The following is a 15990-nucleotide window of genomic DNA, read 5'->3' on the forward strand; positions in this document are numbered from 1 at the left end:
TCTCCAATGGCCATGAAAGCCAATTAAGCAGATTCTTCTTCTTTTTCAATTTCACAATCGAAGTTGCACTCATTCCATGTGAATTGAAAGTTGTTGAATCTTGATTTTCTTTCAGCTTTTCTCTTCTTCATTGGACACTCACTCATGTAGTGCCCAGGTTGGCCGCATTCAAAGCAATTATCAATTTGTTTTTTATTAAACTCTTGTTTCCCTTTGTTTCTTGTATTGCTGAACTGATTTGGGAATGAGTTGCTGTTTTCTCCTTTTCTGAACTTTCGTTTGTTGAGGATTCTCTTGAAATTTTTTGTGATGAGAGTTAGATCATTATCATCAGCTTCCGCATCTTCTTCATCTAGGTAGGCAGAATCATCTTCATCTTGAGATGCCTTTTAAGCAATGCTCCTTCTTACTTTCGCATCCTCTTCCACTTGCATTTTGGACTTAAGTTTCAACTCATAAGAGGTTAGAGAATTAATAAGAGATTCAATAAGTAAGGAATTTAGATCTTTACCTTCTTCAATGGCAATCACTTTACTCTCCCAATCCTTTGATAAAGCATTCAAAATTTTTCTATTTTTCTCGCTTAGAAAGTATTCCTTTTCCAGCACCTCTAAATCCTTAATGAGGTCATTGAATCTACAATACATCTTATTAATATTTTCATGAGATTCCATCTTGAACGATTCATACTTGATAACCAGAATATACTTCTTTTGTTCTCTCACATTCTCACTTCCTTCATAGACTTCTCTAAGTTTGTCCCAGATTCCTTTAGCAGACTTACACCCTTTGACCCTAATGGATTCATTTGAATTTAAAGCACAATATAACACTTTCATGGCTTTCGCATTTAAGGTGAGATGAACTCTATCCACAGCAGTCAGTTCATTTCTAGTTTTTGATCTAGATCTATGAGTATTTTCATCTATAAGAGAGGCGTCATATGGATCTTCACTAATAATAAATCACAATTTAATATCAATCGATTACAAAAAGATAATCATTCTTTCTTTTCAACTCACATAATTCGACCCATTAAACATAGGTGGTCTAATCACAGATTGTCCTTCCAAAAACATGGCATTATTGGTTGTCATCTTTACTCCTAAGTCGATTGAGTTTAATCTCAAGGAGACCAAGATTTGATACCAATTGTAAGGATCGAAGACAACCTAAGAGGGGGTGAATTAGGTTGATTAAAAACCTAATTAAGTTATCGGCACTTTTTGCTCAATATTAAATTTACCTTCTTTTCTAAATGATCACACAATGAATCAATTAATGAATGAACAAAATCACTTGAGAGAAGTAGAAGAGATAAGCAATGTAAAGATCACAAACGTAACAATAAGTAAATAAAAAGGAAAGAATTGTAAACCAATTAACTACCCAACTCCTCTTGAACTTGTAGATTAATTCAAACAAACTTCTTCAAGTTGATGAATTACAATCACTCTTGTGTACAAAGGAAGGTTCACCTCCCCCTTGCCCCAAACTCCACTCGGTCAAGTTAGGAAGTTTTACTATCCCTCAAGACAACCCTCTCAGAGTTACACTCATGAAGTATTCACTCACAAATGAAAAGTTTACAATGAACCTCACACCACTAAGACTACAAATCTTCCTTGGAGAGTATTTTCTCACTAAAACTACTTTAGATCTTTTGTATCTTCAGGGTGCAAAAGTTATTTGAAGATTCTGACCATGCTCTATTTATAGGATACCAAGAAAGTGCTTCATTAATGCTTCCAACGAATAAAAAGTAGCTGAACAGTCAACTAACCGTTGGAGTATCGGACGTCTGGTACTTCTGTTTTTTGCGTCCGACAGCAGGCAATAAGTTGGAGAAATTTTCTTCAATTCTATCAGACGTCCGGTATTGTCCTTGTGAGCGTCCAACAGTTTTCATCGAGTTTGAAGGATCCTATCAGACGTCCGGTACTTCCGTCCGATAGCAGACAAAGAATTTGAAGGATTCTATCGGACGTCCGATACTTGCATTCGATCGAAATCAGTGAGTTAGGGGGAATGTCTTATTTCCTTCGGACGTCCGGTGATGGAGTTCTTCATGCGTCCGAAATTGCGTAATGATTATCGGACGTCCGATCCTGTCTTCACAAGCGTCCGACAGCTTTTAACAATTTTTGTTTCTTTCAATTGCACTTGATCTTTGAATCTGATTTGTTTCATAATTAAAAGTATATCTTGAAGAGATATTAGTATCATCCATTTGTTTTGTAAACATCAAAAGTTTGGGACTAAGATCAACAATTCTGACTTTATGGAATTACCTTGCATAAAAATTGCTCCTGGTAAACTCAAACAGGTTAAGAAGAGAGGTCCAGATGAGGAACTTACTTCAGGAAAATTGTCTAAAAGGGGTATACCAATTCATTATAGTCATTGTGGTCATACAAATCACAATTTAAGAAGATGCAAAATCGAGGTTTGTATTCATAAAGCAGAGGAAATTAGCTATTGTACAGGTATGAATTTTAACTTCAACTTCTTTTTTGGCCACTATTTGGCTTTAATTTTGAACTAACAACAGCTCTTTTCGTTTTGCAAGGGAACTGCTGGTCCTCATAAGAGAGAAGAGATGGTAGGGGCAGAAGAAGAAGCAACTTGAATTGTAGGGGTAGAGGAAGAGGTCAAGACAAGAAGAGGGCTGCTAACAATGGCCCTCTTTCTGGGATAGGTTTTCGAAATGGATTGGAATACTCAAACGCAAAGACATTCATTCCCAATGAAGCATATAAAATTACACGTACTGCACCTACCAATACACCACCAGCAACTATAATGGTAAGAAATATTTTCTTAGCATTAATATTAATTATCAGTTGCTAATCTATTGTTCTCAATAATGTATAATATACAAATATGAAGAGTACTGTTGGTGATAGAGTTGTTGGGAATAATCCTACTCCTAGATCTAAAAGACACACTGCAACCTCAAGTGCTGCTACTACTACAACTAGGAAGAGCAATCCAACCTCGTCTAATACCGGAGTGATTAATCAACTAGTGGATTTTCCTAATAGGCATTATGTGAATGAATGCAGTTTATTTCTAATGATACTTAATCACAACACAAGTTCAGGCGATGAAGCACAGATTTGGAGATGCTATTTTCTCTACTCAAGGATCTAGGACTGGTCCCTCGCAAGTTTTGCATACACCAGATTGTGTTATCCAGTAGCATTTTGTGGGAATTGTAAATGGTTTTCTCTTAATAGAATTTCTTGGATAGGTTTTGCCAGCATTTTGTTCTGTGGACTGGCTGTTGGAGATTTTGCCAGCTTTTTGTATGGATGATAACAATGATATGTTAACTTTGTTCTATAATTCATTAATGCAAGAATGGTCAAGAACATTTCAGATTACATTAGCTTTCATTTCCTTACAATATGCTATGGCAGATACCATTTATTCTTCTTCATCATCTTTTCTAGCCAATTACAACAAATGTAGCTAGTGAAAACTACCAAAAGCATAAGAAGTAGTACGCTTCTCCATGTTGATTTTCGAGAAGAGTGTCTGGCTTGCATATTGGTTAACCTTTGTTACAGATTTTATTTCTCAACTTGGAAGATAGCATTTTCAATTTGTACAACTCCATATTTTTGCTTCAATCTAGTATGTTTCACTTCCAATTCTTCATGCTCCCTTTGTAAATACTTTAGTTTCTTTGTTTTTTTCCACAACTCTTGATTGTAATATAGCACAAAATTCTCTTCCATTCTTGCAAAACTCGGGGTCAACCCATTTAAAATAATCACATACTTGCCCACTCTAAAACAAAACAAAATTTTTTTTTTCTACAATTATTTTCTCTAAAAGTTAACAAAAAAATATTATTTATCGTACAATTCATACTTTATAATTTGAGCATCCAAGAAATCTCCTTTCAAGATTTTTCAGTGTCCATGACCTTCTTAATGGTGCTAGTTTACCGCATGCACATGTTTCTTGGCTTGGTTCTTGTACATGTTGTGATGAACAACATCTAGACAAAGAACAACGAAATGAATTTGAAGAAGTTTGGAATATTTTTTCTTCTTTTTTAGGCTGCAAATATAGGATTGGAAAGTTTGAAAACTCATGAAATTAGAACAAAAAAATTTTGGTCTTCAACTGAGACTTCTCTTTATATACAATGGATGGGGGCATTTTCATCACAAAATTTTAACATTTTATCTTGGGTCATTTTCGTCAACTGAAGTATTTCAACGGATCTTTTGATGATTTGGATTGTCAGGATAAAGTGCCAAAAAATTAACATTAGGAGGTAAAGTGAAAATCACTATAAACCTTATAGGGAGTTTTCGTGATTTTCCCTAATTCTAATCATATTAGAAATATAGGAAGTCTCCATTTTAGTTTAGAAAACTAAACACAAAAAAGGTAACCAACGACTAAACATTTTTGTCATAGAAAATTAACTAGTTGCCTAGCTTTCTTTTTTCTAGAAAATTTCTTGCAAATACCTTAATTCTAATCATATTAGAATTATAGGAAATTTTCATGTTAGTTTAGAAATCCAAACACAAAAAGGAAATCAATGACCAAATCCTATTTACCATTAGAAACTAACGTGTTTCTAAATTCCTTTTCTTTAGAAATTTTCAACATGAAACAACCAATCAAACTTCATTATCACAACCATCTCATAACTGGCAATCAAAGTGAAGTAAAACAAAAATTACAGCAAATCATCTGCTGCAAAATTACATTAAAAAATCACTGCAAGCAGCATTTTTCATGCAATTTCCAGCAGTGAATTGTTGCTGTTTTCCCTGAATTTCTTAATTGGTTCATTGACAATAAAAAATCATCAAAGTTCTTTCACCAAAGTCACCACATATAGAAATATTAGTGAGAGTCGATGCACAGGTAGTAGCAAAACAAAAATGTAGCAATGGTGATTATTATTATCGCTACTTACATGCAACCCTTGCCACTGTACATGTGCTAACTAGTCACAACATTGCAATTGGAATCCTTAGATTGATTCTAAATCAATACTACGAAGAAAACAATAAGCAAATTGTGACATACAAGTCAGCACCGGGTGACTAGAATATGATTAGTCCAAATTTATCTAGAACATTTTTGGTAACATGTTTTCATCGTATTCCATTTTCCCTTTTGTGTTCTCATCACAAAACTAGCCACGAAACTTCAGTTTTTTTTATTGAAAATATGAGATTATAAACATTGAAAAACTTTCAAGAACAATTCAAGGAAAAGTTTTCAATCAACTTTGTTCATTAAAGATATATACTAACTTCAAGAACAGTATATAATTGTGATCCTATCACCATCCATGGCAATTAAATAAATTTATCAGATGAGTTAATCAAAGTTGATTCTGATCCCACTATAAGGATTCATAGGGACATGTAGAGTGAAAATTTTAAAAAATTTTAGGGCAAATTACATTTTACCCCCCTGTGGTTTATCCTTTTTTTACATAACCCCCCTATGGTTTCAAAAGCTATACATAACCCCCTCATGGTTTGGATTAAAGTGTCAAAGTGACGGAAATAGTCACTCGTAACGGAGCTTCTAAAAATGTCGAAATTACCCTTATAAATACATGACACATTAACCCCGTATGCTTTTTATATTTTACCATATAACCCCCTTATGGTTTAGTACTTTACCATATAACCCCCTTATGATTTTCAAAATATACACATAACCCCCTTTGGTTAATAAATAATTTTCAACTTTACATAAGGGTAATTTTGACATTTTACATGACGCCGTTACGAATGATCATTTCCGTCACTTTGACACTTTAATCCAAACCATAAGGGGGTTATCTATAGCTTTTGAAATCACTGGGGGGTTATGTGAAAAAACGCTAAACCACAAGGGGGTAAAGTGGAATTTACCCAAAATTTTATTTCTTTAGTAGATTGACCTTTGATTAAATCCATGTGACATAGAGTTGTTCAAGAAGATTACCTCAATCCATGAAACTCTTCTTAAATTAGTGGAGATCTGACACAAAGGGGCTATGTGATCCATGTAACCGTACAAGTGCCTAGTCTCTAATGGTGATCCACATGAATCTCCTTGGCTAGAACCTCCTAGGTTGAATTAGTTTAAACTAGATTAGTACTAACTATTGCCAAGACACCTCCCACAAATTGGTTGAGAAAAACCTAGTTTTTTACCATGAAAAACATGCTCCAATAAAAAAATAAGAGACTTGATATTTTCTTATTTTCTTGGATGAATTTTGGGTATTTCTCTCTAAATATTTTCTCAAAAATTTTACAAGGCAATTTGTGTATCAATTACTCTTACTAGCAAAAGTTTAGTGAGTATTCATAGACAAATAAGTTTTTTCATATCCTTATGGAAACCTGAAACCAGTTTTCAATAGGATTCACCTTCCTTATTCTAATAAAACACTTGTATTTAGAAGATTTAAACTTATTTGTACTATAAGTCCCTTAAGTTTGATTTGTCTCACAAATTAAATTATAAGCTAGAAAACTTATCTTTCAAATCTCTAGTTGAATATCGTTTAATCTAACTAAAGACGTTCTTACTGTATGTGACTCATTAGGTTCTCATATACGTTGGCAATAAGAATGAGTTATAATTCTTAATAAATAAGAATTAGGTAAATTAAAACTCTTTTTAATTTATCATTGATTCAACTAATCAATCAACTCATACTCATAGATCAGGACTGGCATCTAACAATGCATCATGACCACCCAAGTAATAAGAAAAGTCAAGTGGGTGGATGACTCCACCTTTCAGTGAATGTTCACCATGTAATTATTAACCTTTTACTACACTTATCTCACATTAATCCTGGAATAAGTTATACCTATTCTGTTATCTGGTTAATGTTCATTTCTTGCAATAAAATATAATTCGAATGAAGAATCACTTAGAAACACTTTCTAAGACTCTTCCTGTGATGACCTCATTACTCCCTAGGGCGTACTCCAGGATTTAGTGGACCGCCTGTCCAACTCTTGACAGAACTCACTCACTCTCTTCTCTCAAGAAAACAAATCATAGTTTTAAAAAAAAAATGAAACAACAGTTTCCAAACTTGGAATGTACATTTATATTCATGTCTATCTCTCAAACATTCATACATTCTCAAATATAACAAAAGATTCAAGTTCTAAATAACTTCCAACCCTAATCGAGCACTAGTGCTAGTATAATCACAAAAGTAAAAAAAAAACTAGACGAAACCAGCCTATACTAGCCTCTCGCCTATGCTCGTACCCCCTGTAAGGAAAATAAAGATTAATAGGGTGAGTCAAAATTCAGTGAGATTCCAAAGCATCATGTGAACCCAAGTAGCGTGTTGAACATAATATAAAACTTGAAATATCAAAATAGCGAGCAAAAGTTCATAAAAGTTAATAATAACACTTCAAATAGCAAATCATTAGATATCCAACATTTCTAGGTAAAAAGATACAGTTGCTCTTACGAACTAACTCCACCATAGCTTCACCAAGTAGTAGTTGACACTCCATCAACTTTCAAGTAGTGTAACCAGTCCAGTAGCGCATCACTTAACTCCAATCTCCGTCAACCATTTAAACCACCTACCGGGCCCGAACTCCACTATAAACAATGGTGGTAATATTTGAGCATACCAATTAGTCGAGGAGATAACATTCCACTCGATAAAGCAGTAGATCCAGGATTCGTTATCTTACCAACCAGACCCTTACCAGCTCGATAAAGTAATAAGTTACATTAGGGCAAGTGCGATTAAGTACACCCTTACCCTATCAAACAAGTCAAGTACTGTCCAATCACATTAACAAAGCAATTCATTCAAGTAATAAGTTCAAACATGTACTTGGAAACACTTACCAATAATTTACTGCTTTCCAAAACCAAACTCAGGTTCAACTCTCTGGTTAGAGTCAATATCTGTGATAAAATATCGTATAACAACTTGCAATCAATTAGGGTTTCAAAATATAGGAATTTCGCTTTAAAAAATCAAGTAAATAGAACTTATTTAAGTAATACTCATAATACTTATTAAATCCTAGAAAATTCGTGCTCGCTCTTTTGTTTTGGATAAAGAAACGATTTAAACATTTTAAGTTCGCAACTTGGTGCAAGAAACTAGGAAATCATGTTTAAATTGGTGGATCCTTCCTCATAAAATATTTAGGTTTTAGCAAAATTTCAGCTTATATATCCCTCCTAAGGGGAACTCAAATACCCTAAGCAATCAAAGTTCAAATCAACCAAGAATCACCGCTCAAGTTCCGTTTCCGCTCGCTTGGACTTCAAGAAAAAAGAACGGACAGCATTTCCTTTGTCTTTCCCCAATTTTTCAGCCATTTTCAAGGCTATATTTTCATCTCAAATCAGCCCAAATCAATACCACAAGTAATAAAATGAATTTGGTTCTCATACTAGCCATAAAACCATCCAACTAAAGCTCATTTCTAGCCTATATACATCACAATATCAAAGCTGAAAAATTCCTCATCAAAACTGAAATTATAGAACTAAAACTGAAATTTTCTATTTAGAGGCTAAAAAGTCACAATAAACTACCAATCATCACACAAGTCCATAACTAAGCTTAATATCAACATATCATGGATGAGCAACATAAATCAAAGCTGAAAATCATAAACCCTAGGCTGAAATTTCACCAAGCTTCACCAAATCTAGGTTATCATCCATAAAATTCCAAGTTTCAAGCCATTTTCACCATAAATTGTAAAATAAAAAAGAGAAAGGAAGTTGTCCAACTTAGTACCTTCAAAACCCCTTGAGAAAGTGAAGAACCAAAGCTTTCCTTTCCAAAAACTCTCCACTACATGCTTCCTTGCTTCCTTGGAGCAACTTTATTCGGTTTAGTTTTGTGATTCCAACTCAAACAAAGTAAGAATCAAGATGAAGTTGGTGATTTTTTCTTCTCTCTTTTCCTCTCCTCACTCTTGGCCAAGAAGATGAAGAAATGAAGGAAATTTTGTGCTACGAAAGATAAGAATGGAAGAAAGCTTCTTGGTCAAAGGTTGCATGGATGGCCAACACTTGGCAAGCCACCAATTTTCCTTTTGTTTTTGTTTATTTTCCTCTTATTTTTGGTCAAAAATTTTGGCTAGCCTAAGGGTTAAATTAGGGAAGGATAAATGATAGGAAAATAAGAAAATTAGGGTAAGAAAGTATTAGTCAAGTGGTGTCTTCGACCGGTACAAACGGCGCGAGTCGGTTCAAACCTACTTTCTTAATTCTCTTGTACTTTTAACTTATGGTTGACTAACTTATTCTTAGCACTTTTTAATCACATACTTCCTGTTGCCTAATACCCGTTCTTATCCATCAAATTTAGTACACACACCTCATCAATTGATCACACTACACGAATACGCCAAAACCCAAGCTTACACTAATGATAAAAGTAAAAGTAAAATTCTCGATTCTATTATTTATTACAACTATTAAGGGAGCAAATTAGTGGTAAAGAATTTATAAATTAACTTATTCAAAATAAAAAAGGATTATAAGGAAAATATATGTGAATTTTCAAGTCCTCACAGTCTCTCCCCCTTAAAAAAATTTCGATCTCGAAATTCATGCATTTTTTCACAAATAGTTCAGGGTATTTCTCTTGCATGTCCATCTCTAACTCCCAGATTGCTTCCTCTACCTCATGATGTTTCCACAGAACCTTAACCAGTGAAATTTGTTTATTTCTCAAGTCCTTCACCTTTAGGTCTAGTACTTGAATTGGTCGTTTTTCATAGGTTAAAAGCTAATCAAACTCAATATCTTTTGACGGCAAAATATGAGTCGGGTCTGGATGATATTTCTTAAGTAAGAAAACATGAAAAATATCGTGGATTCGAGATAAGCTGGCTGGCAACTCTAATCAATAAGCCACTTTTCCTACCCGTTGGAGTATATTAAAAGGTCCTATGTATCTTGGTTGTAACTTCTTTCCTTTTCCCGCCTTGATATTTCCTTTCAGTGAAGTAACCTTAAGAAACACCTTATCTCCTACCTCAAACTCTAAATCCTTTCTCCGATGGTCGGCATAGCTCTTTTGTCGATTTTGAGCCATTTGAAACGTCTAACATATCATTTTTACCTTTTCGTAAGCCTCCTCAACCCATGGTATTATTGCCGGATCTATAATCTCTCTCTCTCCTACTTCATCCCAATGGATCGGCGATTTGTATTTTCGTCCATAAAGTACTTCATATGGAGCCATTTGAATAAAAGAGTGATAACTATTGTTGTAGGCAAACTCGACTGGCGTCATGTACTGGCTCCAACTCCCTCTAAACTCCACAATACAGGCTTTTAACATATCTTCAAAAGTTTGAATAGTTCTTTCTGACTGTCCATCTATTTGAAGATGATAGACCGTACTATAGTTCAGCTTAGTTCCTAGAGTCTCTTGCAACTTCTGCCAAAATCAAAATACAAATCTAGAATCTCTATCGAATACTATGCTCACTGGTACCCCGTGTAATCTTACAACTTCATCCATATAAAGTTTGACAAGTTTTTTCAAAAAATATTTCATGTTAACGGGCAAGAAATGTGCAGTCTTAGTCAATCGGTCCACTATCACCAAAATCACATCATGACCCTTTTGACTTCGTGGTAATCCATACACAAAATTCATCGTTATTTGTTCCCACTTTCATTCAGGTATCTCTAAAGATTGTAACAAATTCGACGATTTTTTGATACTTGGCCTTCACTTGTTGACACGTAAGACATTTTTGAACAAATTGAGTAATCTCCGATTTCATATTGTCCCACCAATATAAACCCTTGAGGTTCTGGTTTATCTTGCCACTACCAAGATGCGCCGTATACCTAGAGTGATGAGTTTCTTCCAAAATATTTTTTTCAATTCCTCATCTTTTGGTATAACAATGCGATTTCGAAACCTTAAAGTTTAATTGGGACATAGGTTAAAGTCGGGTAATTCTCTATTCTTCACTCTTTCCATCCACTTTTGTACTATTGTTCTTTCTTTTGACCATCCTTAAATTGGCCCAACAATAATGATTTCACCATAATATTGCCAAAGATAACCTTTTATGGCTCAAGACGAGGGTTCCATTCACTAACATCTTCTAACAAGTTCCGCTCTCTTATCATCAAACCTGCTAGTTGAACCTTTCGACTTCAAACATCTGTCACAACATTGGCTTTTTTCGAATGGCAATTAATGGTACAGTTATAATCTTCTAAGAATTCCATCTACCGACGTTGTCTCAAATTTAGCTCCTTCTAGAAGAATAAATACTTAAGACTTTTATGGTCCGTATACACCTTAAAAGTCACACCATATAAGTAATGCCGCCATTTCTTCAAAGCAAACACAATGGCTGCGAGTTCTAAATCATGGGTTGGATAATTCTGCTCATGAGATTTTAACTTCCAAGAAGCATAAGTAATTACATTCCTATTTTGCGTTAAAACATACCCTAATCATTCTCTCGAAACATCTGTGTATACCGTATAGCTATCCTTCCCATTTGACAAAGCCAACACTGGTGTCATAGTTAATTGCTTCTTAGACTCTTGGAAACTAGTTTCACACTTAGCATCCCAATTATATTTTTATTGCTTCTTTGTCAAATTCGTTAGGAGTCCTGCAATTCTTGAGAAATCCTTTATAAACCGACGGTAATACCTTGCTAGACCCAAGAAACTACAAACCTCAGTAAGATTCTCTGGCCGTTTTCACTTAGTAACAGCTTCTATTTTAACCGAATCCACAATGAGTCCGTCTTTTGAGATTATATGGTCTAAAAATGATACTTTCTCTAGTCAGAATTCGTGCTTGTTAAACTTGGCAAACAACCGGTGCTCTCTCAAGGTTTGCAGTACCATTCTCAAGTGCCGCTCATGTTCCTCCTTGGTCTTACGATATACCAAAATGTCATTAATAAACACCACACAAATTGGTCCAAATAGGATTTAAACATCAGATGCATTAAACCCATGAATGCTACTAGGGTATTAGTTAATCCAAATGACATCACCGCAAACTCAAAATATCCATATCGAGTGTTAAAAGCAGTTTTTGGCACGTCCTCCTTCTTAATTCTTAGTTGATAATATCATTGTCTAAGATCTAACTTAGAAAACACCACAGTCCATTGTAACTGGTCAAATAACTCATCAATGTGGAGCAAAGGATAATTATTCTTAACGGTCATCGCATTCAACCCTCGGTAATTAATACAAAACCTCAAACTCCCGTCCTTCTTCTTAACAAAAAATACTGGAGTGTCCCAAGGTGACTCACTCTCATAGATAAACCCCCGTTCTGGTAAGTCTTGCAATTTTAATTTCAATTTCAATTTCTTAAGTTCAGCGGGGGCCATCCGATAAGAAATTTTTGAGATGGGGTTAGTACCAGGTGTCAAATTAATTTTAAACTCAATCTCTATCTCTGGAAGGAATGATACCAGTTCAGTTTGGAATACATCCGGATATTCACTTTTCACTTGCATATCCTCTAATTTAACCTTTTCTCTTGGGATGTTAACTAGAAAGGCTAGATATTTTCGTGCCCCATTATTTAACAATTTTCTAGCCCTAATTCTCAAAATAAGAGCAGATGAAACTAAAATACCCCTTACATCTAGTTTTAGGGTTGCCTTACCGGATATACAAAACTCGATCACTTTTGTTCGGCAATCTACCCAAACATGATAACGAGTTAGTCAATCTATTCTTATAATAATGTCATACCTCTTAATGGCCAAACTTATAAGATCGACTACCAGTTTTCACTCACCAATCCAAACGTCATAGTTTTTATACACCTCATTAGCAAGTAAAGACTGGTTACCCGTAAGTATTTTTACTTCTAAATCATACGGTAGCCTCTCGATCTTCACATCAATTTCACACATAAAAGTAGGGTTGATAAAAGAATGCGCGGTACCAGAGTCTATCAACATCTTGGCCAAACGATGAAAAATAGGGATTGTACCTTCCACTATCTCCGACGGCTCCGGTACTTGTTGTTGGTCCAAGAGATATACTCTGGCTGGCACTCTTGGTCTAGTCCCTCCTACAATGGTCAGTTTAGGGTTTGATCTATCGACCTGTTGGGTATCACTGGTAAGTGGGCAGGTTGCGATTTGGTGATCAGTACTACCACACCATACACACTTTCGTGCCTTCTGCCAACAATTGTTCTCAGTGTGATTAGATTTCGCGCAATACCCACAAAACAATCGAGGGGTTGATGTTTAACCTTCTTGTGAGGCACCTCTCATCTGTCCTCTTTCACCTGGGGCTCCTCTTGGAGTAACTCCCCTAAATGTCTCCAAAACTCTTCCACCACTCACTCCTTGTCCCACTTTAGGAGGTGACATACCTCAATCACTTTGTCTCTGCCCTGGACTTCCACTAGGCACACCCCTCTTTCTTGCATGAAAAGCCTTCACTTGCGCCCTTACAATTTCTATTCTTTGGGTTTTCTCAAGAATCTCCGTTGAAAGTATTAATTTGTGCCGCCGCAAAGACTTCTTGTATTTCTATATTTAACTCCTGTACAAACCGTCTCAGGAGCAAAGTTGGATAATTTGGTGAATTGAGTCTCATACTCTGATACACTTCAAACTCCCTGACGTACCTTAATAAAATCGTTCTCCCTTTTTTCTTGGATTAGGGGTGGGAGATATTTCTCATTAAATTCCCGCACAAAGTTCAACTAGGTCCATACTGTCCGTTCTCTCTTCCACTTAACCCTTATTACATTCCACCAGGCTCTAGCTAGTCCTTCCAATTGGAATACAGCAAAGTTCACCTGCCTTTTCTCCGTATAATTCAAGACTGCAAAAATATTGATTATTATTTTCAGCCATCTCTCTGCTACTTTCGGATCGGGTCTTCCATAAAATTTAGGAGGAGAAAACTTTTGAAATCGTTCTAGGGCCCTATCTTCCTCTACCTCAGGGCCCCTAGGCTGGTTAACAGGGGTTGATCCTGCTGCTCTACTAATCGAGCTAAAATGTTAGTCATCTGCTGGATTGTCGTTGCTACCTGACCCCCTCCTTCGACCCGAGATTCAGGTTATTGCTCAGTCATCACATCTCTCTCTTCTCTCGATTCTTGTACTTGTCTAACCCTATGTCCACGGTTAGAATCGCGTCCCTGACTTCGCCTACCTTCCATACCTCTTTTAAAAAATAGACTATATAGATATAAGCAAAATAAAATAGCTGTAAAACTTAATAAAAGCATTTTTAAATCATAAAATGATAATAATAAAGCATATTTAAAATAACATATTTTCTTTATATACATATCATAGCAATTCACATATCAAGTCATGAAGTACTGTACATATCAACCTAACAAAGTCAAGTACTTATAGCAACCAAAGGACATAAAACAAAAGAGTATGCTATATACATCAACCATAACACTTCAATATCAAAATCAAAACAAGAAACGTGACGTGTCATCTTAACTATCCTATACTATGTCCTAGCTACCTTGCACAACCCCCAAATCCTATATCTCTAGTTTAGTTTGTCACTGATTCAACCGACTCCACCATCTCCTCAAGTACGGCTGGCTCCTCCTCAGGATCCTCTTCGGACTCACTAGAAGCTACATTCCCTTGACCTCTCTCAGCCAAGTTCACCTGTACTACTCCCTCCACAAGTGCCCCACACTCGGTTAAAATATTATCGGTTCGGTCTCTTACTTCCCTCACTATTCGAACAAGGCGACCATTAGCCTCCTGAACTTGTTCTCGAAAGGCATTGGTTCATTCCTACTCCACAAGAATAGAAATCTCAAGCTCTCGGATTGTCGCGCCCCATTTTTTACAAGAAAAATAAATAAATTAAAAAGCGAATTTTTGATTTGAAAAATGAATGAAAAACATGGGTCTAAATGGGACTTGAAAGTGCAACGATTCGACCCAAAATAATAGTTTAAAAGGATTTTGAATGAAAATTGGAGTCGCCACTTGGTATTAAGTTAAGGTGTACCAAATCACCTAAAAAATAAATTTTTTTTGATCAAAATTATAGAAAAACCCTTTTAGACGACTCCTAAGTCTACAAAAATCAGAGAAAGTGTTCGGGAGTCACATTTGATGAGAGGGAAGGCAAGGACGAGATCCAAGGCACCCTCTCAACCTAGCCAAGGCTAGTTGCGCGATTTAGTCAAAGATTTTCTTATTTTTTAACCAAAAGATTTATCACATTCGGATGTACTATATGAATGCAAAACCTAGACCTAGGGGGCATTGGGGGGCAAAATTTCTCTTCAAAATTTGAATGGTGCCAATCACATTAATTGTGATGCCCAATAATGACTCTTTGGAGAGGTCACGAATAATGCTAATGACGTAAAATGAGTGGAATGAATGTATGCAATGTGAAAATATGAGTTTGTGTGAAGTGGAAAAGTAATATAAAAAACAATAGTGTGTAAGTGGAAGTGTGCAAACGGATGTGCAAAGTAAGGTGAGTAAAGTGATAGTATGAAGTGCGTGTGTGCACGTGATAGTATATAAAGTGTAAGTGGCAAAGTGAAAACCAATGTTTTAAAAATCGAACCGTTAATTAAACCGGTGAAGTGAAAGGGTCGAGGTTCAACCGGTCGGACCGGTTCAACCTCGGTTCAATGAATTTTTTTAAAAATAATTTATATAAATATATATATGTACAAAATAAGACATGTAAAGATGGAAGAAAACATCAATAAATTAAAAATAAAGAGGTTTGATTAAAAAGGGAGTGACAAAAGAAAAGAGGATAGAGAGAGAGAGAGAGAGTTGAAAATTAAAAAGAAAGAGCCATGAGGGGATGAGATTTTGTAAGAAAAATGAAAAAAAGAAATATGAGTGTTTGCTTTATATAAATAAGTTATCAAAAAAAACTAATAAGATGTGATGGTGCAATGGTTAATACATTGGTCTTTTATTACAAAGGTCTTGGGTTCGAATTTTAATAGTTGCATTTT

The sequence above is a fragment of the Coffea eugenioides genome, chromosome 5, assembly GCF_003713205.1.
Source record: "Coffea eugenioides isolate CCC68of chromosome 5, Ceug_1.0, whole genome shotgun sequence".
In the NCBI taxonomy this organism is placed as follows: domain Eukaryota; kingdom Viridiplantae; phylum Streptophyta; class Magnoliopsida; order Gentianales; family Rubiaceae; genus Coffea; species Coffea eugenioides.